The sequence below is a fragment of the Phaseolus vulgaris genome, chromosome 4 (genome assembly GCF_000499845.2).
Source record: "Phaseolus vulgaris cultivar G19833 chromosome 4, P. vulgaris v2.0, whole genome shotgun sequence".
Lineage (NCBI taxonomy): Eukaryota > Viridiplantae > Streptophyta > Magnoliopsida > Fabales > Fabaceae > Phaseolus > Phaseolus vulgaris.
This window is the reverse complement of record NC_023756.2, coordinates 44,495,239-44,521,861: the sequence shown is the minus strand read 5'-3', so window position 1 is coordinate 44,521,861 and position 26,623 is coordinate 44,495,239. Positions and strand designations below refer to the sequence as shown.

The window sequence follows — 26,623 nt, the reverse complement described above, 5'->3', positions numbered from 1 at the left end:
GAAAAAGAAAGACCTTGACATGTTTCTATGCCGTAATGCACATTCCAAGGACCATCCCTCTCACCAATGACTCTCCAATTTCATTTCCAACTCTAACTTTCAATCTTCATCACACACACTTCACTTCATCACAACTCACTTTTTCACTCTTACACCTCTCACTTTGGTGTTTACCTCTGTTCATTTCTCCTTTTGAACTTAAACTGATTTCACCCTTTTGTGAGAATCTCCTCTTCATTGACCCCATGACGAAGAAGCTCTCAAAAATGCAATATTTCCCTTAAATGGATTAAAAAAAGCTGGTGGGCGTTTTAGGTTTTGACTCTTCACTGGGAAATTTGCTCCTCACCAGGTTTCTTAATTCTGATCAGTGTTGTTTTCCTTGATTATTGTTTGATCGCTGCCTTTGTACAATGTTGACCACTTTTCATCGTGGTAGAAGAATTCTTCCACTGATTCCAAAGCTAATTGCTAGTTTTCAATGCTGCATGTTACAGTATGTATATGGATGCTAATTTTTATGGAATGCATGTGGGGGTAGGAAAAATGGGTTGAAGGGTATCTGTAGAGGTTGATGATTCATGCATGTGCTTTTGTTCATTGGTTTTGGTCAATGGATCATTATTTAGTTCCTTTAAAGCTCCAGAGGATTTTAATAAGTGAGTGAGTTAATCGCTATTTTTTATCTTGAATAAATAAATGTTCTATTTCTAGTGAGTACGGGGGAGATATAAATTTATAACTAAATTTCACTATTTGTTTTCGTGAGTTGCAACACTTAAATAAGTACCCCTTTTAATCGTTGTATGATCACACATCCTCATCATCTTATTGCTGTTTAATAGTCCTGAAATGCTGAAAGTCTTTGTCCGGAAAATGAATTGCAGCCGACTGAGTTTTGGTAAAGAATCAATGTGGAATAGAAATACAAGGGAAAGATAATGCTGGTATCCTTATTCTGTATTAAATTCAATCTGGTTCTGTTACTGCTGTATAGTATTTGGCTTCTTCATGCTGCACTAAATCACTTTCTAGTTTTACATTCCCCCTTGTTACATTTCAAGTTAAATTGCAGTATTTGATTTAGAGTTGCTGATATGATACATAAACATATATGCATTTGATGTTTTGCTAACTTTGTAAACAGTTTTTGCAGAATTATCAAAACATGGCTAATTTTGAGAATGACAAGCAGCCTATGCTGTCAGATACTGATGCACAACCATACGATGATCCCTTAGACTCTAAATTCCGAAGGACAGTTACCAGGACTCAAAGTGCTTCAATTTCTATTCCTATGAGTTCCTTGGAGTCATATGAGAAAGAAACTAGCCTTGTGGGACATACTGGTCCACTTCAGAGCAAGAGAAAAACACCCTTTATGCATATGAGTGGTCCATTGTATGCTACCACTGGAACTGGAAATCTTTTGCAGAAGCATATTGTATCGGGAAACAAAGCAGATGAAAGAAAGACAGATAGTTTTGCTACTCTCCATGGCTCAAGTTCAGATTACCAAAATAGTGACTATGATAGAAAAAATGAACACTTACTAAGGTCTGGGCAACTGGGAATGTGCAATGATCCTTATTGTACTACTTGCCCTACTTACTTCAATGCTTCTCAGCAAAGAAATCCAAAACCTTCAACTAGATGGGATCCAAAGGTTTTTGTCTTTCATCCTAAAATAGACTATAATTTCAGTTGTCTTCAATTATTTAGTGCATAGACAAACATTTCAGTTGTTTTCATGTTATAGGCCTTTATTCTGACAAAGATCAGGAATTCACTATGGTATAATAATAATTTGTATTTGGTTCAATTGTACTAATGCAATTTTTAAGTAGGCTATTAATAGCAGACCTGTAGTTAAGCAGGTCTATGTTATGAAGAAGGGGATTAGTCCAGTAGCTAGCAAGGACCAAACTATCGTAGCACAAGAGTCAGTTTAGCTATTAGTGGTAGTAATTATAAGTTTGGGTCAGAATTAGCAGCAGTTGATATTTGTACGAGGATATCAGATTAGGGGATTTGGTTGCTGCACAATGTGAGGCATATAGGAGAGTCTAGTATCTGTCTGACTTTGGTGGAGCACAATATCCTTGTTTTTGTTGCAAAGTCCGACATTGCCCGCTTCGCTTCAATTCTAAGAGTGATGCTTATATATTTGTAGGGCAACATCACTTAATTTCAATTGGTTTTGAGATGACTTTGACATGGTATCAAATCCTATAGCCCATTCCAGTCAATTCCTTATTCTAATAGGCATCTATGGAGGGGGGTTTTAGGAAGTTTCACGTTGTCTGTCTCAGTTATTGGAGTGCTACCTATATATCTGTTGGATAACATAAAATCAGTTGGTTTGAAGGTGAACTTTAGCATGGTATCATAACCTATAATCCATCTTGATAAATCACTTCTTCTGGTAGGCTAGCCTATTTTGACAAACATCTGTGGAGGAAGTGTTAGGAAGTCCCACATGTCTCTCAATTTTTGGGTGTTGCTTATAATTTGTTGGACAATTTACTTAATGCCAATTGGTTTTAAGATGAACTCTCACATAGTATCAGAGCCTACAAACCATCCTGGTTAATCGCCTATTCTTGTAGAGTAGTGTAGTCTGACCCGGCAGACAAATGTGGCGAGGGTGTTGGGAATTCCTACATGGTTGTGTCAATTTTTAGGGTGTTTTTTTGTATATTTATTGGATAACTTCACTTAATGATGCCGATTAGTTTTAAGATGAAATTTGACCGTATTTTCTCTTTTCATGCTGCTCTCATAATGGGTCAGATCTGGAGATTGCTGCTATTCAATAAATATTTACTCTTCCTGTTTTCAATATCGCCAACTGTAGCAGCTATTGCTCTCATATTTATGCATATCCTTATAATATTGTTTGTACTGTCAGTCATTAAGATGACTGTACTTCTCTAGTTATATAGTTGCGTTTTTTGTTTTTGCATTTGAAATCACCATATTTTAATAATATCTCAATAATCAGCATGTTGAATGGTTTTGCTACGAAAAACACTTGGTTTAAGTAGCTAATCTTTTGGATTCATACTCACGAGAAAGATTGTTGGTCCTTAGTGATTTAGCTAAAGCATACAAAATATATTTGCTATTTAATTTTGGTTAATCATTAGTAGTCATTGTTTAGAAAACTCATATTATTTAGGAAGTTAAGTATTTACAATAATTAATGTGTGATTTAGAGAAAAAGATTGTTCTTCTGTGAAACACTTGTTTGGTGATGCTCCTAGAGAAAACATCTGTTAGCAAAGAGAAAAATAAATTTCTCTGGGAGTTATATTCTCCTAGTTGAAGGCACCACTCTTTGAACTCTCGTGTGAAAATTTCCAATGGGAAATATTACATATTGATAAAGTTTGTTCACTATATCGAAAGAAAATACAGAAAAAGGGAGAGAAGAGAGGATATTGCAAATGTAATTCACTAACTAGGTTCTGAATAATTGTAACTTACTAATTTGTGATGCCTTACTTTGACAATTGGTAAATTCATAGTATTATCTACTATCATATGATCCTCTTATATTCTTTTAATCTGGGTACATTACAAGAAGCCACTCTCTTAATCCTCAAGTTTGTCCTTATTAATATACTTTTAACAAAATTCTTATTTTTAAGCTATGTCAATGAACATTGTTTTGCTACCACTAAGGCTATTACTATTTGTCCTTGTTCACTTTGAGGAGAAATGATAAGTTGTTATCGTTATTTATCTCATACTTGTTATCTGCTACAGGCTTTACTGTATTATTATCTTTAATCTTATAGTAGCATTTTCCATTTCTTTTTGTAGACATTCGTCACTGACAATCACTTTCTCATAACCAAGCCTACTTTTTTTCATATTTTGAATGCAGTTCCATAATGCTCTTTATGGGGATGCCAAGAGTTTTGTGAGGAAACTTATTTCTTTCTTCTCTTCTTATGTTCCTGGAGTTATGAATCCACACGCTAAAGTTGTACAAAAGTGGAACAAATTTTTGGCCATTTTTTGCTTAATTTCTATTTTTGTGGACCTATTGTTTTTCTTTTGCCTCTATGTGGAGAAGGTACGATTATTTTCTATCATTTAACTAGAAAGTGACAATTCTAGAAGTCACTTATCTTTCTATTTACAAATGTACCCTTCATTTTTCCTGATCATTATGCAGGATAATAAATGCATTCTTATCAACTGGCCATTGACAACAGCACTTGCTTTATTTAGATGCCTGAATGATTTTGTTTATTTCCTTAACATTGTTCTCCAGGTATCTTCTCATTAATTACCTTTTCATAAACCCTTACTCCTACACCCTGATTTTTAATTTGTGCAAATCCTTTAACTCTCAGAATGGTCAAACTCTGTTATTGATGCCATGTTTTTATTAATATATGTTCTTAGTTTTGAGAAGGTATATATTCTGATGCATGTACTTCAGCATAGTAACAGAGTTTAGTTTCATATAAGCCAACTTAAAGAAAGTTTATTCCATTCAAATAACATGTTACTATTCCATTCTGCAAGTATGTCTACATTCTGTTTAGTTATCCACCCATAATTTCATTTAACCACACTCCATTTTAAACAATTGCCCGATATAATCTATCGGGTATAGAGCCTTGTTCCTACATTTTCCAAATCCAAGAGTATATTATTTGCTGATAAATAAATCATAATGTCATGATAGCGATGAAGAATCTAAAGAGACAAGCAGAAACATGCTAAGAATAAAAAATGGAGGAAAAGTTTGAACTGATACCTTATTGAAGTGAGAGAAAAGAATGTCGTAAATTTTATTGATAAAACATTTTATATACAGCTGTAACAAACAGAAAATTATCTCAACTGATTGTTAGAACAGAAATGTGATAGAATTATCTATCTCTAATAATACTAGATGAAAATAATTTTTTTGAAATGATTAAAAAGCACAAATGCTGAATAGACTGGACTGTATCCTTTTTTATATTATGAAGTACTCACATGTGTCTTGTACTTTGTTTATTAGTTTAGTTCAAAAGGAAAAACAAAGAAAAATAGCATTGTCCTGAATCTTAAATATGGTTAAGTTTTTAGCCTAGTTGGCTTTGTTTTCAAAATTTAAAGATTCAATAACTCTATGAAGTTGCCTGTTTACAGTTTAGGTTAGCTTATGTTTCTCGTGAGTCGAGGGTGGTTGGTGCTGGAGATTTAGTTGACCATCCAAAGAAAATTGCTCTTCATTACCTAAAGGGTTATTTTCTCATTGACTTATTTGTTGTATTTCCTCTTCCTCAGGTAATGTTCTTCCTGTTTTCCTTTGGATTTTGTTTTCATTTTTTTTTCTGAGCTTGCTCGTGCAGATTTAGTATATCAAACATCCTAAATGCCGGATTTTTTATTTATTTTGGAATACATGATATACTAGCCTAACATCTGAATATGAATATTTGTTCATTTTTTCTCTTCTTTTCCTGGCAATCATCAAATTCTGCTTTCTAATCATCTCATGAGATTTATGTTTTTTACAGATCTAAATTTTCAGTTGTCATACAAAAAGGGAAAATACAAGGGTCCTTGGTGTCCTACAGCCATTTAACTTATATTATCTGTTTAGAGTTGTTGGGATTTTGTAAATAAAATTCTGCTCTCAGCAAATTCGAGCATTAGGTTTTCCCTATGAATTTGAAGTTTCAATCCTCACTGAAGATATAAATTATTATGATATGTTAAATAAGGGATATGGTTAAAATGCTATTAAGTTTTTTTTTTTGTAGTGTCATTGTAGTTACTGTTGTCATATGAGCCAATTCTTTAACAGGCATGCCACTTTCCTATTTATCTCTTGGCAGTTGACAATTATTCAAAGCTTTGACACCTTCTAATCAATTAATGTTAGATTCCACACTGACTAGAGATAAAAACATTTCATGGTATATAAGTAAGTGCAACCTTACCTTATGAGGTGACTTTGTAAGGTTGAGTTAGGCTTAAAATCCACTTCTTAATATGGTATCAGAGTCATTTAGAGTCTATTTTAGCTAGATTTTGTTGGGCTTATCAGGCCACCTGCTATTGGGTCGTTATCGGATCACCCATAAATATATAGTTTCACACACGAGTTGACAGGTTTTGGCGTGAGGGGTGTGTACATCGACTAGAGATAAGAATATTTCATAGTATATAAGTAGGTGTAAACCTTATGAACCGGTTTTGTAAGGTTGTATTAGACTTTGATTGTTATTAAAGGAAAAGAAAGAATAGGGTAAATCCCTTGTGTATATTGAACACATAGGGTTATGTTTATATAGGAAAAAGAAACATATGGGCTAAGCCCATTACATAAATATGAGATATCTAACAATATCTATAATATCTCATAATATCAAATAATATCTAATTATATCTAATAATATCTAACACTCCCCCTCAAGCTGGTGCATATAGATCATATGTACCCAGCTTGTTACAAATGTAATCAATCCTAGGTCCTCGTAAGGGTTTAGTAAAAATATCTGCTAATTGATTATTTGAATTAACAAACTCAATCTTGACATCTCCTGATATAATCTTTTCTCGAATGAAATGACAATCAATCTCAATATGTTTTGTCCTTTCATGAAAAACTGGATTTGAGCTAATATGAAGAGCAGCCTGATTATCACATATGAGTGTCATTTGAGTAACCTCTCCAAATTGCAATTCTTTAAGTAACTGTTTAAGTCAAATAAGCTCGCAAGTAGCCGAGGCCATAGCTCTATATTCTGCTTCTGCACTAGATCTTGCCACAACACTTTGTTTCTTGCTCTTCCAAGAGATCAAGTTATCACCAATGGAGACACAATAACCAGAAGTTGACCTTCTATCAGATGGAGATCCTGCCCAATCAGCATCTGAATAACAAACGACTTTAGTATGGTTATTATGACCATATAACAAACCTTTTCCAGGAGAGCCTTTAATGTACTTCACTATATGAATGACTGCATTCCAATGATCTTCACATGGAGAATTAAGAAATTGACTCACCACACTGACTGCAAAGGAAATATCAGGACGAGTAACAGTGAGATAGTTCAATCTTCCAACTAATCTCCTGTACTTCTCAGGATCTGAAAGAGGCTCCCCCTGATTGGGTAGAAGCTTGACGTTGGGATCCATGGGAGTATCAACAGATTTCGAATTCATCAACCCAATTTCCTCCAAAATATCTAATGCGTATTTTCTTTGAGAGATAACAATACCAGTATTGGATTGTGCTACCTCAATCCCCAAGAAATATCTGAGTTTGCCAAGATCTTTGGTCTGAAAGTGTTGACAAAGGTGTTGTTTTACTTGTGAGATGCCATGGTGATCACTGCCTGTAAGAACAATGTCATCAACATATACTACAAGATAGATACACCCAGCACTCGAGTGACGATAAAAAACTGAATGATCGCCTTCACTGCGAGTCATACCAAATTGTTGAACAACATTGCTAAATTTTCCAAACCAAGCCCTAGGAGACTGCTTGAGGCCATATAAGGATTTGCGAAGACGACATACCAATCCAGAAGACTCCCCCTGAGCAACAAAACCGCGAGGTTGCTCCATATAAATTTCTTCCTGCAAATCCCCATTAAGAAAAGCATTTTTAACATCCAGTTGATAAAGAGGCCATTGTTGAAGAGCAGCCATAGCTATGAATAAGCGAACAGAGGCCATCTTTGCTACTGGAGAAAAAGTATCACCATAGTCTAAACCAAAAATTTGGGTATAACCCTTACCCACAAGACGAGCTTTGAGACGATCAATAGTACCATCAGGACCTACTTTGATAGCAAAAATCCACCTGCAACCAACAACAGATTTCCTAGATGGTAAAGGAACAAATTCCCAAGTTCCATTATTCTGAAGCGCATTCATTTCATCAAGCATGGTCTAATGCCAACCAGGATGGGCTAAGGCATCACCTACAGATTTTGGAATGGATACAGAAGAAATAGACGAAAGGCAGGTATAAAAGGGTTGAGATAGTCTATGGTAACTCAAAGCAGTATAATGTGGAGAGGGATTACGAGTAGAACGTATACCTTTACGGATAGCAATAGGAAGATCAGGTTCAATAGTCGGAGGTTCAACTATAGGAGCCGGAGGGGGATGAGGTGTTGGCACCAGAATAGAGTCTGCTGATGGACGATGAGACGGTTGACGACGACTATACACCTGAAGAGTTGGCGGCGGTGGTGAATTGTTAGGTGCACTAGGCACAACAAGAGGAATATTAACTTGATTAGATGAAGAAATTGAAGGAGAAGGACAAGACTTAAAGTAAAGGGAAGATTCACTGAAGGTGACATCTGCTGAAATAAAATAACAGTTTAAAGACGGTTAGAAACATTTATATCCTTTTTGTGATCTAGTGAACCCTAAAAAGACACATTTGTGTGACTTAGGAGATAATTTATCAAGACCAGGACTAAAATTATGAACAAAACATGTGGACCCAAAAACTTTGGGAGGTAAAGAGTGGAGAGGGTCATGTGGAAATAAAATAGAATGAGGAATTTTGTTATCTAAAACTGAAGATGGCATGCAATTAATGAGATAACAAGCACTAAGAACAACATCACCCCAAAAACGCTGAGGAACATCACCATGGATTAAAATAGTACGAGTTGTTTCAACAAGATGTTTATTCTTGCGCTCAGCTACCCCATTTTGTTGAGGTGTATAAGCACATGAAGTTTGATGAAGAATACCATGAGAAGCCATAAAATTTTTAAAAGAATGAGAAAGATACTCACGTCCATTATCACTGCGCAAAATTCGGATGGAAATTCCAAATTGATTTTTAATTTCATTGTAAAATATTTGAAATATAGAAAACAACTCAGAACGGTTTTTCATTAAAAATACCCAAGTACATCTTGAATAATCATCAATAAAAGTAATAAAATACTGAAATCCTAAATTAGACTTAATACGACTTGGTCCCCAAATGTCAGAGTGAACTAAGGCAAAAGGAGATGAAGCACGTTGTGAGACACTACGAGGAAAAGAACTACGAATGTGTTTCCCTAACTGACACGACTCACATGATAAAGTAGACACATTAGACAAACTTGGAACAAGCTGTTGCATCTTGGCAAGACTAGGATGACCCAACCGAGCATGAATGAGAGATGGAGAATCCATAATTGCGCTAACATGTGCAGAGATCTGTAGTTGATAAAGTCCATGAGACTCACATCCGGTGCCAATCATCCGTCCCGAACTCCGGTTCTGTAAAGTAACAGAATCTTTGGTAAAAGAAATAACACAGTCAAGGGAACGAGTGAGACGACTAATGGATAGTAAGTTAAATGGAGATCCAAGAACATAAAGAACATTATCAATAGATAAAGATGAAAAAAGATTAATAGTACCAACACCATGTGATGGTACCCTATATCCATTGGCCATGGTAACTGAAGGTAAATAACCCGTAGTAGATAGGGAAGAGAAAAAAGATTTATTACCAGTAATGTGATCAGTGGCACCTGAATCTAGAACCCAAGGGCCATGGGAAGTGGAGTGAGTGAGGCCAACAAAAGATGTACCTGAATGTGCAACAGAAGCCGTGGAACTAGGGTTCTGACGATCCTCATACCATTTAAGAAATTCATTGAAAATAGCAGGCTGGCTTGGGGTATCAATTGAAGTATGGTTCATGGTAGAAGGTTGCACAGGGGCAATTTGAGCAACCGCAACAGATCTAGGAGGACGACCATGTAAGGCATAACATCTGTCAATTTTGTGGCCAAGTTTGCCACAATGGTCACACTTGTGACGCCCTTTGCCCGGCTTGTGAGGGCGAGTACGATCATTATGCTGAGATACTAAAGCAGAAGAGTCATCAACATGAGACGTTATATCAGCGGTGTGTTTACCTGGCACGCGCAAAAGGGTAGAACAAGTGGAAGTAAAATTGGGCACAATAGGAGATCCCAAAATTTGATCACGAACGTGAGAATAATCATCAGGAAGACCATGTAAACCCAATAACATGAAGAACTTGGATCTTTGTTCTAGTTCTTGAGAAGGAGTAGATGCAGGAGGTAATAACTCATTAAAATCATGAAGAAGAGCATGAAGTTTACCTAGATATTCTGCCATTGTACCATCAAGACGTTTGGGAGCAACAATTGTGAGAAGATTTTGACACACACCATAAAGACGTTGAGTATCATTGGTGTATAATAATTTTGCTTGTTCCCAAACTTCTGAACATGTTTCATAGGTACGAAAAATTTGTTTTAAAGATGAGTGAATGGTCGATTTGATAACAATGCATAATTGAGCATCAATTTTCGACCAACGAACAACCTCATTTTCAGCAAGAGTAGGATGAGTAAGATGATCAACATAACCTTGACTCTTAAGCCAAGTGTCATAATTGGTTCCATCCAATTTGTCAATGGAAAGATGAACATTGACGTAATTAGTATAAATAGATGAATCCGGCATAATGACTGAAGAAGAAGCCATAGTGGCAGCGGAAGCGGAAGAAGCCATAAAAGATAAGGGCAAATCCAGTCACCGGTTAATTGGCGGGAGCAACAAAGATGAAGGCTCCGACAGCGATTCCGGCGGCGTCTCCGGCGAAGGTCCGGCGAAGGTCCGGAGGCGGGTACGGCGAGACAGTGGGGTGGTGGCTGGAAAATTCCAGTGAATAGTGGGTTCACCAATAAAAATTGAACCCTAAACCCTAAACTCTAACCTTATGCTCTGATACCATATTAAAGGAAAAGAAAGAATAGGGTAAATCCCTGGTGTATATTGAACACATAGGGTTATGTTTATATAGGAAAAAGAAACATATGGACTAAGCCCATTACATAAATATGAGATATCTAACAATATCTATAATATCTCATAATATCAAATAATATCTAATTATATCTAACAATTGTAAACCTGGTGTCGACCACTACTGAATGTGAACCAATCAAATTATGCCGAATGGTCATTTTGCAAATCCATTCAAATCAATCATAGTGCACAATGTTAAATAAGGTGTCAACTTGTCAAGCATAGGTCTCCTAAAGCACATTTGTCTCCACATCAACCAACCATTGTTGGTTGTATTGGCATTGCTAACCTTTACATTATACTACATTATGTATTCAGTCTTTTAAAGTAAAAAGCATTAAAATATATAATATTAAGATAAGATCAATATATATATTTTAATTACTATAATGAATTGATTCTGTATTTTAATAATCTTATGGCAAATAAATGATTTTCACTTTCTTTATATATATTGGATGCCATGCTTTATCTGTTATAAATTATAATTATAATAGGTTGCTGTTATTCTTTATGTTAATAGAATCAATATTAAGGTTTTAAATTAATAAAAAAAGCTTGAAATGTTAAAATACTGTCTATAAGGATTCATGATAACAATTTATACAAAAAGTAGCATCTCAACACACGCATACTCATTAATTATGCACTGGTTCAACAATATTCAACTATTAAACCGTGAATCCAATTTCACTGATCCAATTACTGGTCTGACATCAGAAGCTTGTTTTTGTTATTAAACTGCTTTTTTTATGGTATCATGCATAATCGGTTTGGAGTTGACCAAAATGGTTTCTCCTTTCTGTGTCTTTCCAAGGAATCATTTGTCCATGGATATGTACATGCATGGCACCGCATAGGAAGAGTTTTCAATCTGCAAAACAAGATAAAGCTATTATGAGCTTGTGTACCTTACCAAATTCCTTGACATATGTAGTAAAATATGTGCAGATAATATTATTATTTGTCCTACCAAATTCCTTGGAGGGAGCAAATTATGCCAAGAATCTTCTGCGTGCAGTGATATTAGTGCAATATTTTCCGAAGTTATTCAGGTTTCTGCCGCTACTAATAGGCCAATCTCCAACAGGATTCATATTTGAGTCAGCCTGGGCAAATTTTATTATAAATCTTCTCATTTTTATGCTTGCTAGTCATGTTGTTGGCTCTTGCTGGTACCTCTTTGGTCTTCAGGTGAGGGACATAACATTGAACTTGTTTTTTTTTTTTAATATTGAATTTTATCCTCAATATATCATAAAGTCCACTAAATTCTCTCTTTTCGTTGGGGAAGAGCCGAGCTCCCAATGATATTGTTAATGAGTAGCATAGGCTACAAATTGCATGCCTGCCCTCAAACCATGATAAGAGCAAAAGGAAAATAAAACTCAATTCACTTAAATGCATATTTCAATGTGGTTGTGTATTATATAAAATAGTAATTATTATTATTGTATGCTATGAGATTTATCGAAACATGTTATCAATATGCATATGACATCTTCTATTGTTATCCCAATATCTGAAATGAAATTGTTCTACATAATACATTGTCTTCTAGGATGCTTTAAAGATGACTGGCTCAATTAGAATCAGGAATTTAATTTGGTAAGCGAAAGTTAGCATTGGATTTACTTTCTGCTTTTCTTCTTCTTTCTTCTTCCAGAGGGTTAATCAGTGTTTGCGGAATGCCTGCCATAGTTCTAATATACAAGGATGCATGAGGCTCATTGATTGTGGACATGGCGTAACTGAGTTCATATCAGATCAGTGGATCAACAATACTGATGCTGTTGCTTGTTTGAATTCCTCTCCGGATGGTTTCACTTATGGGATCTATGAGAATGTTGTACCACTTACTATAGAAACTAACATAGTAAAAAAATATGTGTATTCCCTTTTTTGGGGATTCCAGGTTTGCATCTCTCTTTCTCTCTCTCTCTCCCTTCTGTAGCAATTATACAAAAAGTTTGACTCCTGGCTAAATAGGTCACAGAAACTCTAATTTGTATTAACACTCCTAAATACTAAAGCAGCCACATCAATGATTTGATATCTAATCTAACAGTTATGCCCTGGATGTTCTTGATACAGCAAATCAGTACCCTGGCTGGTAATCTAGAACCTAGCTATTTTGAGTGGGAAGTCCTTTTCACTATGGCGATCATAGGATCGGGACTCTTACTTTTTGCAATTCTCATTGGTAACATACAGAACTTTCTACAGGCTCTTGGACGGAGGTAGAATAGAACTTACCTAATGCTGCAAGATTAATATTTGACAGTTTTGTTAATGTTTTTATTATTGCAATATGTTTGATATGTTTTCTTTTGTTCCTTTTACAGGAAGTTGGAAATGCAACTTAGAGGCCGTGATGTTGAGCAATGGATGAGCCATCGGCGATTACCCGAAGGTCTAAGAAGGTATAAGTTGACAAAAGTACAAAAGAGATAGAATGAATGAGAGAGTGAATTTCACTCTCTTATGATCTCATATTTATAATAACTTTGGATATACCATATACAATGTATGAGAAGGGAAGAGAAGAGGATATGACAATATATATCTAGGAACTAGGTACAACACAAAGCACACAACACCTTTACAATAAATTCTACTTAAGACTATTTATTCTAACAGTATAAAATTTTCTCATTCTTATTATGAATTATGCCAGCATTGGCAAAAGGTATATTTGTCAACTGTTTAAGTCACTGCTTGATTGTTAATTCTCCATCCTCTCCCAGAACACCAATTATTGAAAATGTAAACATTTTTGTTGCACATTAGCAGATTATTTTTCAAAGATTCAAATGCTCTTTACCTGACAAAGTTAAGTTAGCTGGTTCTGAAGGATTTTAAAGTGAGGCAATGGAATTTGGAATTTTTTGCATCTGTCTGTTTCTGTCTTAATATGTGTTTATTAAATATGATTAGTCATTCTGTACATTAATAGTACACGTAATCTTGCAGAATATGTAAAGTCTGTTGAACATGTTATTGGATATCCTGTTGAATTATGTGGTGATTTAGACAATCAATCAATAGAACATGGTTTATAAATTCCACCAAGTGGTAACTTTTGACACTAGTGTCTCCCCAAAATTTTGACACGTCAAATTTTCTTGTGCAATGTTGCCTAATAAATTATTCCAAAAATATTAAAAGTTTGAAATTCTATTATTGCTTGTTACAAACAATTCAAAATTTGAATTCATTAGTATCTTATTGTGAGAAAGAACTCATTAACATCTTATTACTTAATGTAGATCTAAATTTTAAATATTTTATAATTTTGACTTGATATCTTTCTGATGGAAATAATTCATTAATATATTAATACACAATTCAAATTTTTAAATATCAAATTCTTTTTTTATATAACTCAGTGCATCACATGAATGTTAATCTAGTATGCAAATATGAGAAGCAACCAATTTTCCCATAGTATTACATGTCTATAAACTTCAATTCTGAGAAAATAGTATGTGCACTACTTTCCTTTTTATTTAGGTATCATGTATCATGAAACTTGAAAGTATGGATCATATCTTGTGTGTAACTACTCGATAATATGCCTGTCACGCAGGAGAGTAAGACAGGCTGAACGGTATAATTGGGCCGCAACAAGGGGGGTGAATGAAGAAATGCTTATGGAGAATTTGCCAGAAGATTTGCAGAGAGACATAAGACGTCATCTCTTCAAATTTGTTAAGAAAGTATGTGCACCTATGTCTTAAATGAGTAATAACTGCTCTAATTTGTCATGCTTACACTTCAAGTGCATTTAAATTTTTAGGTTTAAATGTAAGGCAAGCATCATAATGTCAGTCACTGATTTATTTAAATTTTAGCTTTCATTAGGTCTCTACTTGTAAGCTGCTAGTTCTGGATAAAAGTTTAAATTGAAAGCCAGTTTAAAGGAAAAGTTTTATGCAACTTCATCATGAAACTAAAGCCATGAATACCAAAAGCCAAAGCATGTCATACAACCCTAAGTTCCTTATAATGATGGTTTTATTTTCTTTTAGATTTTGTACCAATTTGGATCAATAATCTGAGGATCTGAATTATCTGCAGATTCGGCTTTTTGCTCTGATGGATGAGCCTATATTAGATGCCATTTGTGAGAGACTAAGACAAAAGACACACATCAAAGGAAGTAGAATTCTAAGTCATGGTGGTCTGGTAGAAAAGATGGTATTCGTGGTGCGTGGCAAATTGGAGAGCATTGGAGAAGATGGAACCAGAATGCCTCTATCTGAAGGGGATGCTTGTGGTGAGGAACTTCTGACATGGTATCTTGAACATTCTTCTGTCAGCACAGGTATATCAATAAGCTATGACATAATCTATGTTAATATTTTAAAGTATACCAGAAGGAGTTGCAAAATCAACAAAAGAAACAGAATGGTTCAACAATTTGATCTCTCTTGCAGATGGTAGAAAAGTAAGGCTTCCAGGACAGAGACTAGTTAGCAACAGGACAGTAAGGTGCTTAACAAATGTGGAGTCATTTTCACTCTCTGCTTCAGACCTTGAAGAAGTCACAATTCTTTTCACAAGATTCTTGCGGAGTCCATGCGTTCAAGGAGCCATAAGGTCCATCAATCCCTTGTTTTTTTGTATCTATATGAATTTATGGCTCAACTTAATCTTCTTAACATTTCCTGACTAACAAAAATGAACATAACCAAACCAGTTATAATAATGCACATGTTTTATACTCACAAATCCCTCACACATAACATGTTAGTTCTGTTATAACTCTTTCTGTCCTCTTCAATTTTTTCTTATTTTGCCCCCAAGAAAATTTGTTTCAATTTAATTTGTGTACTTGTTAACTGATGATGTAGCTAACCAAGATTGGAAAACAGCCTTAATGTTTCCTGAAGAACACAGACTAGAATGAAAATTTTCCAATATAAGAAAGGACCTATCGAAAGTTTACAACTGAACACATTAAGGACTACATAACATAAGAACCAAAACAGGAAAAAAAAAGAGTTTAAGATGGCTAACCAAAACAATCTTGTAGAGTTAAAAAAGTTACTTAAACCACACATGTAGGAGGTAGTAACATCAAGCAAGTTTGTGATTTTCACCATAAAAGGTTCTATTTCTGTTTTCAAATCCATGACTTTCTTAATCATTTGATAATTGTCTTACATTAGATATGAGTCACCTTATTGGAGATCCCTTGCTGCAACCCGCATTCAAGTTGCATGGAGATACAGGAAGAAACGTCTAAGTCGTGCTAATTCCTCACCATCAGATTGAACATTGAGGTTTTGGGTTGCACTTTTATATTTGATTTCTTAGTTTTTATGATCTCCAACCCAATATTGTAGTTTCACTAGGTTGTTATCACATATAGAGCCCTCCATTTTTCACTAAAACAACGAAAGTGTAAGTTAATTTCACCTCCAAGTTTATTGTGTATACACTCAGTGCATTGTATTCTGAAAAAGAGAAATGTGTTACTCACAGATAGTTGATAAAGCACATCCTCAATTTTGGTCCCAAGAAAGAAAAGGTATTGATATTTTTGTTGTTATAACAAGTTTGTATAAAAGCCTTTACATTGTTAACCAATTTATCATATATGATAATTTATAATTGATAATAGAATACATACTTTTGAAAAGTTATTCCGAAAAACATATTATAGAATGTATTATATACATTTTAGAAAGTTTATTCTGGAAATTCTTTTTGGAAAATGTTTCCGAAAATCCTGTTTTTTTCCAAAAAAACGTTTTCTGAAAATGAATTATGGAAAGGGGTGTTCCAGAAACTTCCAGAAAAAATAATGTTGAAGTCATTTTAAAAAGGGTAAATTTGTCTTTCAAGGAATTGATAGGTGCAGGAAGTGTTTCGATAGGGTGCAGGAAGAAACACCCTCCATTAATTTTTGTTTGTCACCATTGTTACCAATTTTCATGTAGCTTATTTAAGGGGTGTTAGCAATAGGGTTTCTAACACATTATTTTTACCTTTTCTTTTTATATTGATTTTTTTAAACTAAGAAATCATAATCTTTAAATATGATATGAGATCCAAAATTTTGATGGTGACTTATGGGATGATTTGTTTACTTAATGCTAGCAAAATATTCTATAATGCATTATTTTTAATTGGGTATTTTTTTAAACTACAAAATCATGAGAGAATTGTTAAATTGGATGAGGGCAAATTCTCCCACCTCCATATACCTTTTCGGTCACTTTTATATTAATTTATATTAATTGTGAAAAGTCGGATTTAACTTTTTAATAATCCTAAATAAAATATAACTTTACATTTTTAAATAACATTGTTCTTCTAACTATAACCCTTTCACTTTTTGTCTAGCCATAATGTTTTTTAGAACAATTTTATCATTTGAGTATGTGAGAACAATTTTATCATTTGAGTGTGTGAGAGAGCGTTGACTAAAACTAAAAAATTGGTAGTATTTAATGTTTCCTAACACAAAGATAATTTTTTAAGTTTTCTAATTATTTTTTTAATATTGTTAGAGATTTGTGTTACAATTCAAAAGAAATATCTTTTAGATTGTAAAAGGTGGGAGATTTTTTAATTTGTGATAAAATCCACAAGATAATGTTTTTAATAAATTTTAATCAATAAAAAAATTTGTTTAGACCTATATTATAATATATTCCTAACTCTTTCTTGTTTACATATTTATTTCAAAATTAAATAGTATCACACATGCATTCACCTGATTAAATAACAAACATTAATAATTAAAGCTAAAATTGGTATAGGAAGGAAATGGAAATAAAACAAAACAAAAAAATATTTTTTTTTTTAAAAAAAATTGTAATTTTATAACGTAACTTGTGTAAGTGATCCAGGCATTAGCTGATACAGTTTCCATTCGGTCAGGCATTGACCACAAAGTTAGATTAATATTTCATATTTTTTTACTAAGTTAATTATAGTTAAGGGATAAACAACATTAACAAGTACCAAAGATTTAAAGTAACAAAAAAAGTTTATAGTAACTAAAATAAAACAGGATAGTATTTGCAGGGTTTTAAAAAGTATTTAAGTTAATTATTCTATTAATTTTACATCGTGTAAAAATAGGAAAAAAGAATAATAGTAAGTTTTTAAATCACATATAATTTTAATATATTAATTCTAAAAGGATTTTTTTTTTTTAATTTTCGTTAGAGATAAAATATATGTGATTTAAAAATATTTTATAATAATTTAATATTATAAGTTTTGGGTAAAATATAATTATTTAAAATAAAAACAATATTAAAAGCAAAATAATAAATGAAAAAGGTAAAAATAATATATATATATATATATATGTAATTGTATTATTTATATTAAATAATTAGTATATTACTTGATTAGATTACATGCCTTAAAATATAATCATCTGTAAAATATTATATTAAAATAATTAGTATATTAATTGAGTAGATTATATTAAAATATTATAATAAATTTACTTTTTTTTAATAAAGGCCTTATTTTTATCTTCTGTAAATGCAAACACTAGTGTAATTTACTTGAAAATAAATGAAGAAAAATAAATAATATTTCATTAAAAAATTAAGAGAATTAATAAAGTGACAACAACTGTGTCAGTTACCAACATCAACTGAAACAACCACCCTTTGCTCCAAAGTAGATAATGTTCTGTTCTTCTATGTTACTTCCATCAAATCCTTAGACAGAACAAAACAAAGTTAGACAAATAGAAAAATGGTGAAGTGAAGCAAAGGCTTTTATATTGTGTTTTTAAATTCAAAACAATTCACACTAATGCTGCAAGTTTGAACAGATCATGTCACAGTCAGCATTCCAACTCCCTTTCATTATCCCTCACAATCTCATGTCAGAACTGACATTTTGACATTTTCAAACTCTTCAACCCTCATCTCCAATGCAAGGGTTGCTATTTTACTTCATCAGAGTACCATTTATCATATCATTTGTAAGACTTTATCATAATTTTTTTTCCAAGAGTTTTACAAAATTCATGTTATGATATAATCTTCTATTCACTCTTCAAGTTTTCAAAACTTAAAAAAAAAAAATTTTTATTCATTTGACTCAACGTGTTACTGAATATCTAAAACCTTAAATTTTATGGTATATTAACATCCTCTGTCTTATAAAATTTAGGTGTTGTTGACTTTGAAAAATGCATGCTGTAATGTAAACTTGACGGGATCAAGGTGTTGGCTTTTCACTTAGAAAGCTTCAAACTGGTATTACCACTGTTTTTGGCTGCACCTTTGTTGTTTTACTTGGTTATTTTTTGTTTAAACATCACCTTGTTGCTATTACACAGTTTTTATGCATGTAAAGGCATGAGGTCAATGGATGTTTGATTAGTTTCTGCCAAGCTTCAGAGGATTTTGCAGAGTAGGATTCTATTCTACTATAAGGGGCAGACAAACATCAAGACAGTATTTTCATTTTAGAATTAAGTATTCTTAACATTCTCAAACATTTTAGATTGATAAATTTTTGTTCTGTAGTTTTTTATTAGGCCAGTTCATCATCAGGAAAAAATGTCAGCAGTAAATTTTGAGAAATGGTTCAAGAAACTTAGTTCCCTTATGTTGCTTTAAAGTCTATCTGTCTTTATCACAGTTGTATAGTATTTGGCTTTCTGAAACTGAAGTAGTTACAGAATGTTTTATAATCTATATTCTCTTTAAAGTTTCAAGCTGAATTCCATTATCAGATTTTAAAATTGTTATTGTTAATGATACATATTCTGAATGCAAAAAAAGTTTCAGAATTGTCAAGGAAGCATGGCTAATTTTGAAAACGGTGAGCAGCAGAAGATACCAGAAGAAACAGATGCACAACCATATCATGAAACTTTGCATCCTAAATTCCAAAAGATTTTATCCAGGAAACAAAGTGCATCAGTTTCTATTCCCATGGAGTCATATGAGAGAGAAACTAGTCTCGTGGGAGATAGTGGTTCATTATATTCTACACCAGAAATTGATAATCTTATGCAGCATAGTATAGTAGTAACAGGAAACAAAACAGAGGAGATCAAGATAGATGAATTTTCTACTTTCGACAGCACGGTTTCAAAGTACTGGAATAAAAGCTATGATAGCATAAATGAACATTTACTGAGATCTGGGAAACTGGGAGTTTGTAATGATCCTTATTGTACTACTTGTCCTACTTACTTCAAGTCTTCTCAGATAAGAAATCCAAAAGCTTGTAATATACCTGATCCCAAGGTGTCTGTCTTTCTTCCTATGATAAATTATTGTTTCAATTGCCTTTGATTACATGGTACATAGTCAAACAATTTCTTCTAGATATTGGTGTTTGTGCTTTATATCTTACTTTTTACCTTTCTTTGTGTTCATTACAAAGAAAGCACTCTTTACACTCCACATATTCATTAGTATTATAATTTTAACAAAATTCTGAAGTTCTTCTGAGCATTTCATTCACTTTGCTGCTAAAGTTTACTGTTGTCTTTATCATTGTTCAATTTGAGAGTCAAGTATTGTCAACTTACAATTTTGTGATGGTTATGAATTCAAGTGAGTCGAAGTCTTACATTTAATATAAATGAAAAGGTTTAGTAAGATATAAGGAAGAAAACCCATAAAAATCATTGTTTTCTGGTTGAAGGTGGTGTCGATCCTTTATGTGAGTGTAGCTTATTTTTCACTGGTTTTTGAATCTATCTGGTGAATCTAATTCTCATTTTCCTAAGGCACTTATAAGCTTTTCTTTATCATTACACTTTATCTTATTGTGACCTTTTTCATTTGCCTTTGTAGACATTTATCATTTGCTATCACTTTCTCATTACCAATTATACTTCAGTTTTCAATGTTTACAGTTTCAGAATGCTGGTTATGGGGATGCCAAAGGATTCACTAGAAAACTTTTTTCTCTATGTTCATCTTTTGTTCCTGGAGTTATGAATCCTCACTCTAAATTCATACAACAGTGGAACAAGGTTCTTGCCAGTTTTTGCTTGATTGCAATTTTTGTGGATCCATTATTTTTCTTCTTATTCTATGTTCGGCAGGTATAACTTATATAGTTATTTTCCTTTTATTTAATTACACAAATTTTGTAAGTTCTAATGAAATATCTTTTCCTGCAACTGTGAAATTTAAATTTGCATTTCTCGGATGCAGGATCATAATTGTATAGTTATCAATTGGAAATTGACAAAAGCACTTGTTATAGTTAGAAGCATGAATGACTTCATATATTTCCTTCACATTCTTCTCCAGGTAACATCCCAATAACAATCATTTTAGAAGTTCCCCCTCCCATTCTCCATTCTCTAACTTTTTCATATCCATATATTCATAGAACAACAGTTTTTTAGTTTAAAAAACATTGTCTATCAGTAGATGTCATTGACTTTGCACTAATGAATATTCTGATAAATGTGTCAGAAGAGTTTTCTAGCGCTAATCTAACAGGCTTTAGGCTAGTAAAAGCCAACTCAAAGGATAACTGTAATATTCAAGGGAATTTTTGCTCTTGCTTTCTGCAAGTATGTCTGAAATCTTGTTTAGTTACCCATCACTCTCATTACAGCCACCCTCAATTTGAAACAATTATGAATCTATAAATTGCAGATGTTCTTCCAATGTACAAGTACAGTATTTATTTATTTTGTCAACCTACTTATAAAGAATGGACTGGAATAGAACTATTATATTAGGACTTTCTCAGTTTTTTACCAGGTATCACAGTAGTTATTAAGTTAGTTTGCTTCCTTTCCAAAATTTAAGGCTAAATAACTCTACCAAGTTGCTTTGTCACAGTTTAGGTTGGCTTTTGTTTCTCCTGAGTCGAGGGTGGTTGGTGCTGGAGATTTAGTTGATCATCCAAAGAAAATTGCACTTCATTACCTGAAGGGTTATTTTCTTATTGACTTGTTTGTTGTATTTCCTCTTCCTCAGGTAATTTCTTCCCATTTACATTCTTCCTTTAGGAATTTTTTTCTTCTTTCCACTGAGTTTTCTCCTTCGAACTTACTAATTAAGTTTCTAAATGTGTTAATCTCCCAATTCCTGATTATGAAATATGCAAGCCTAACAATTTGAACATGAATTCAATTCCTTTTTATATTTGCTCTCGAATTCCTGGGCATTGTCAGTTTTGAAACTATACATTTTTTCAAGTTTCTTACTTGAGTATTTTGAGATATCAATTATTCAGTTATGATATGTTTCTTCTATAAGGCACACATGAGAAAACTTATATACTATGACAGAATCTACAGAAATTACTGCTAATTGTTAAAAACTTATAGCTATAACGTGCATACACTTGAACAACTTTTATCTCTCATAAAATTATCCAGATAATGTTATTGACTGTTCTACCAAAGTCCTTGAGGGAAGCAAACTATGCTAAGAATGTTCTGCGTGCAGCGATCCTAGTGCAGTATATTCCCAGATTATTCAGATTTCTGCCTATGCTGTTTGGTCAATCTCCAGCAGGATTCATATTTGAGTCAGCATGGGCAAATTTCATTATAAATCTTCTCATTTTCATGCTAGCTAGCCATGTTGTTGGCTCTACCTGGTACCTATTCGCTCTACAGGTGAATAAAAATGGCATTTATTTGATGCTTATTTCAAAAATACCAATTTTCTTCCTCACTAAAACTTCCTATGCACCGATGTTTTTTTACTAGTATCAGATACTAATTGTTTTCCTGCCATCCAATCCTGTTAAGAACAGAAATTGAAAGAGTAAAAAGTAGAACTTGATTGATTCATTTGAATGCACATTCCCATGTGCTTGTAGTATAACAATATACAGTGAGATTTCTAGGAAGGATGAACTGCTTTGTGAATATGATATTAGTATGTCCTCTTAAAGTAAATTTTTTCTTTGTAGATATGATTTTAGTCTTGGAAATCACAAATTTAATTATCAAAGTAGTTATGCTTCCTTGGATACTTTGAAGATGAGTGATTCAATCAGAATCAGGGATTTTAATTCAGTAAATGGAGGTTAACATTTAACTTGCTGAGGTTCTTCTTTTCTCTCTCTCCCTTCTTCCAGAGGGTTAATCAATGTTTTCGAAATGCGTGCCATAGTTCTAATATCCCTGGATGCCTGGCATTCATTGATTGTGGACATAGCCATGTTGGAGACAATCAACTTGGCTTATCATCAAACCAGTGGAACAATCATGCAGATGCTATTGCATGTTGGAATTCCTCTTCCAGTGGCTCTTTTGCTTATGGGATTTATAACAATGCTGTACCTCTTACTACACAAACAAACATGGTCACCAAATACATATATGCTCTATTTTGGGGATTACAGGTATGCACCTTTCTTTATTCAGCACTGGTATGCACTTTGTTCTTTATTGTTTTGTTCTTTTAGTAGTAATCTTGTACACAATATATAGAGTGGATCAAATGATACTGGTGAAAAATTTGATGCTCCTAGACCAACTCAATGTAGAAATTTTAAATGCATAAAAATGGTTTACTAACTCAATATCAAGTCATTTGTCAAGGTCCAACTAGTACCAACCAACACTCTTCAAACTAAAACTAGTGAATGCATATGAATGGTTTATTATGTCTAGTAATTATACCCCATTTGATCTTTATGCAGCAAATCAGTACTCTGGCTGGTAACCAAACACCAAGCGATTTTGTGTTTGAAGCCCTTTTTACTATGGCCATCATAGGATTGGGACTTTTGCTTTTTGCGCTTCTCATTGGAAACATACAGAACTTTCTTCAAGGTCTTGGACGGAGGTAGAACTTATCTAATACTGCAAGTTTTAAGCAAACTTTGATGGTCAAGTGCTAATGTGTTTGGTGTTGTAACATGCTTGATTTTTTTTTCCTTCCTTCTCTTCTATAGGAGGCTAGAAATGCAACATAGACGCGGTGATGTTGAGCAATGGATGAGTCATAGGCGCTTGCCAGAATACCTCAGAAGGTATATAACATTTTCCCATTTTTTCCATGAATCATGTCAACATTATCGATGGACTGTTTGTCTATTTCTTGATTCAAGTCATGGGTTGTTAAAAGTTAAACCAACTGAAAAACATCACAATTCTATGATATAGAGCGTCTATAGTCCAAAATTTCAGATAATGTGTGTCTACTTTTGTCATTTTATGTAGGTATTATGTCATATGAAATGATGGATGAAACGAATGTAAAAGTGATATAAAAGTTATGTTTGTCACACAGGAGAGTACGAGAGGCTGAACGGTATAGTTGGACTGCAACAAGAGGGGTGAATGAAGCAACACTAATGGAGAATTTTCCAGAAGACCTGCAAGTGGATATAAGACGCCATCTCTTCAAATTTGTTAAGAAAGTAAGCACCAGAATATCTGTGGCATAGATGACTAGTTATGCAACTTCCATTTTAAATTTTTGTTCTGCATAATCTGGTCTCTACTTGTAACCAACTATAATTGAATGCAAGTTTAAATATGAAGACAATTTTGAAGGAAAAACACTATGCATCCTCACCATGAATCTATGTATTAAGGCCTAACTGTGTGAAACAATCATTGAAGTTTTTGAAGATGGTTTAGCTCACTTTACTACTCTACCAATTTCTAACCATGACATAAAATTCTTCAGGTTCGAATATTTTCTCTGATGGATGAACCTGTGTTAGACGCCATTTGTGCGAGACTAAGACAAACTACATACATTAAAGGAAGTAGAATTTTGAGTGAAGGTAGTGTGGTAGAGAAGATGGTGTTCGTGGTGCGTGGTAAATTGGAGAGCATTGGAGAAGATGGAACTAGAATTCCTTTATCTGAAGGTGATACTTGTGGTGAAGAACTCTTGACATGGTATCTAGAGCATTCTTCTGTCAGCGCAGGTACACCAATAACTTCTTTCTTTCTGGTTTTTCACCTGTATCCTCCTTCATAATGCAGTGGTAATATGCTTATGACTCTACATTCTGAATCAGAAGAACCACACTAAAAAAAAATTATCAAATAGAAACCAATTTTAGAAAATAAAATCATTAGTTGTTATATTGACGAAATGAGATAAAAAAATTATCCGTATCTAAATTAGTTTTCATTATAGATAAATAATTTCTAAATTGGTATTTAATTAGCAACCAAGATTTTAGCTATTAACGTAGAATCTAAATAATTAGTATCTAAAACTTGTAGAAAAAACTAATTTAGATATAATAATGGTTTTAGTTTCTAAAATTTAGTCAACATATCAAATTGTTTTTTCTCTAAAATTGATTTCTTTTCTAATTTTCTAATGGTGATAGTAGAGTTATAGCAGCTTAGTTCATGAATTTGATTACTGGTGCAGATGGCAGAAGAGTAAGGGTTCCAGGACAGAAGTTGCTTAGCAACAGGACAGTAAGATGCTTAACAAATGTGGAAGTACTTTCACTGCGAGCACAAAACCTTGAAGAAGTCACAATCCTTTTTACAAGATTCTTCCGCAGTTTGCGTCTTCAAGGAGCCTTAAGGTCACTCCCTTCTCCTCTATCTATACTTCTCATTCACCATTCTCTTCTCAACTTATGACTTCAACAAAATCAAAGTTAACTAATGACAATAGGCAAAAACACAGCTTTAAACTCACAAAGAGATTGATATAGGAAAATGGTAGTTAAGGATAATGGTTTATGTTCCTCTTCACTTAATTCATTACAACAAAATCATTAAATAAATACTAATTTTAAAAATAAAAATAATTAATTATTATATTAAGTAAATTAGATATTTATTCGGATTCTAAAACAAATATCAATATCATAGTACACTATAAGAAAATGATAAAACAGAAATCAATTCTTAGAAACCAAAATAATTAGTTGCAATAGTAACTAAATTAGAGATCATTTTAGAAACTAAAAAAAAATTAATTTCTAAATTAGTTTCTATTATTGTTAAATAGTTTCTAAATTGATATCTAATTTACAATCAATGTTTTTGCTACCAAATTTAGAAACTAAATAATTGGTACTTAAAACTTTGGTGGCTAATTAGATACCAATTTAGAAACTATTTAACAATAATATAAACTAATTTAGAATTTTTTTTTTTAGTTTCTAAAATGGTCTCTAATTTAGTTACTATTACAACTAATTATTTTGATTTCTAAAAGTTGATTTCTATTTCATGATTTTTTTGTAGTGATGATTTCTATTATTGACGATTAGTTTATAGATTTATATCTAATTAATTATCAAAATTTTAGATACCAACCTTAAAATCTAAATAATTGGTAACTAAAACTTTGACAGTTAATGTTAATTTAGAAATTATTTATAAATTAGTTTAAATACCAATATTTTTTAGTATTTAAAGTAGTATCTAATTTAGTTTATAATAATTAATTATTTTTATCTTTAAAATTAGTTTATATTTAATAATGTTCCACGAACTTTTCTTTTCAGAGAATATGTGTATTATATTTCAAAAAAAATAAAAAAAATGTGTATTATATATTTTTCACTCTAGTCTAGTGTGTTTGTAGAAACATATATGATTCTTTTGAAATCCATGAATAACATATGATTTGATAATTGTGTTATTTTAGGTATGAATCACCCTATTGGAGATCCCTTGCAGCAATCCGCATTCAAGTTGCATGGAGATACAGAAACAAACGACTAATAAATAAACATTCAGATTCTGAGTTCTTATAGATTATATGAACAACTGTGGGAAACTATAGAGATGTAAATAAATCATAAATAAGATAACATGACATTTGTTAGACTTAGGTAGTATTTAATATATATATTAATAAAAAAAATACAATAC

The 26,623-nt window shown here is 32.8% G+C and overlaps 1 pseudogene; it reads left to right on the top strand.

The window, feature by feature from the left end:
• Positions 1–26,623, top strand: LOC137838898 (uncharacterized; annotated as a pseudogene).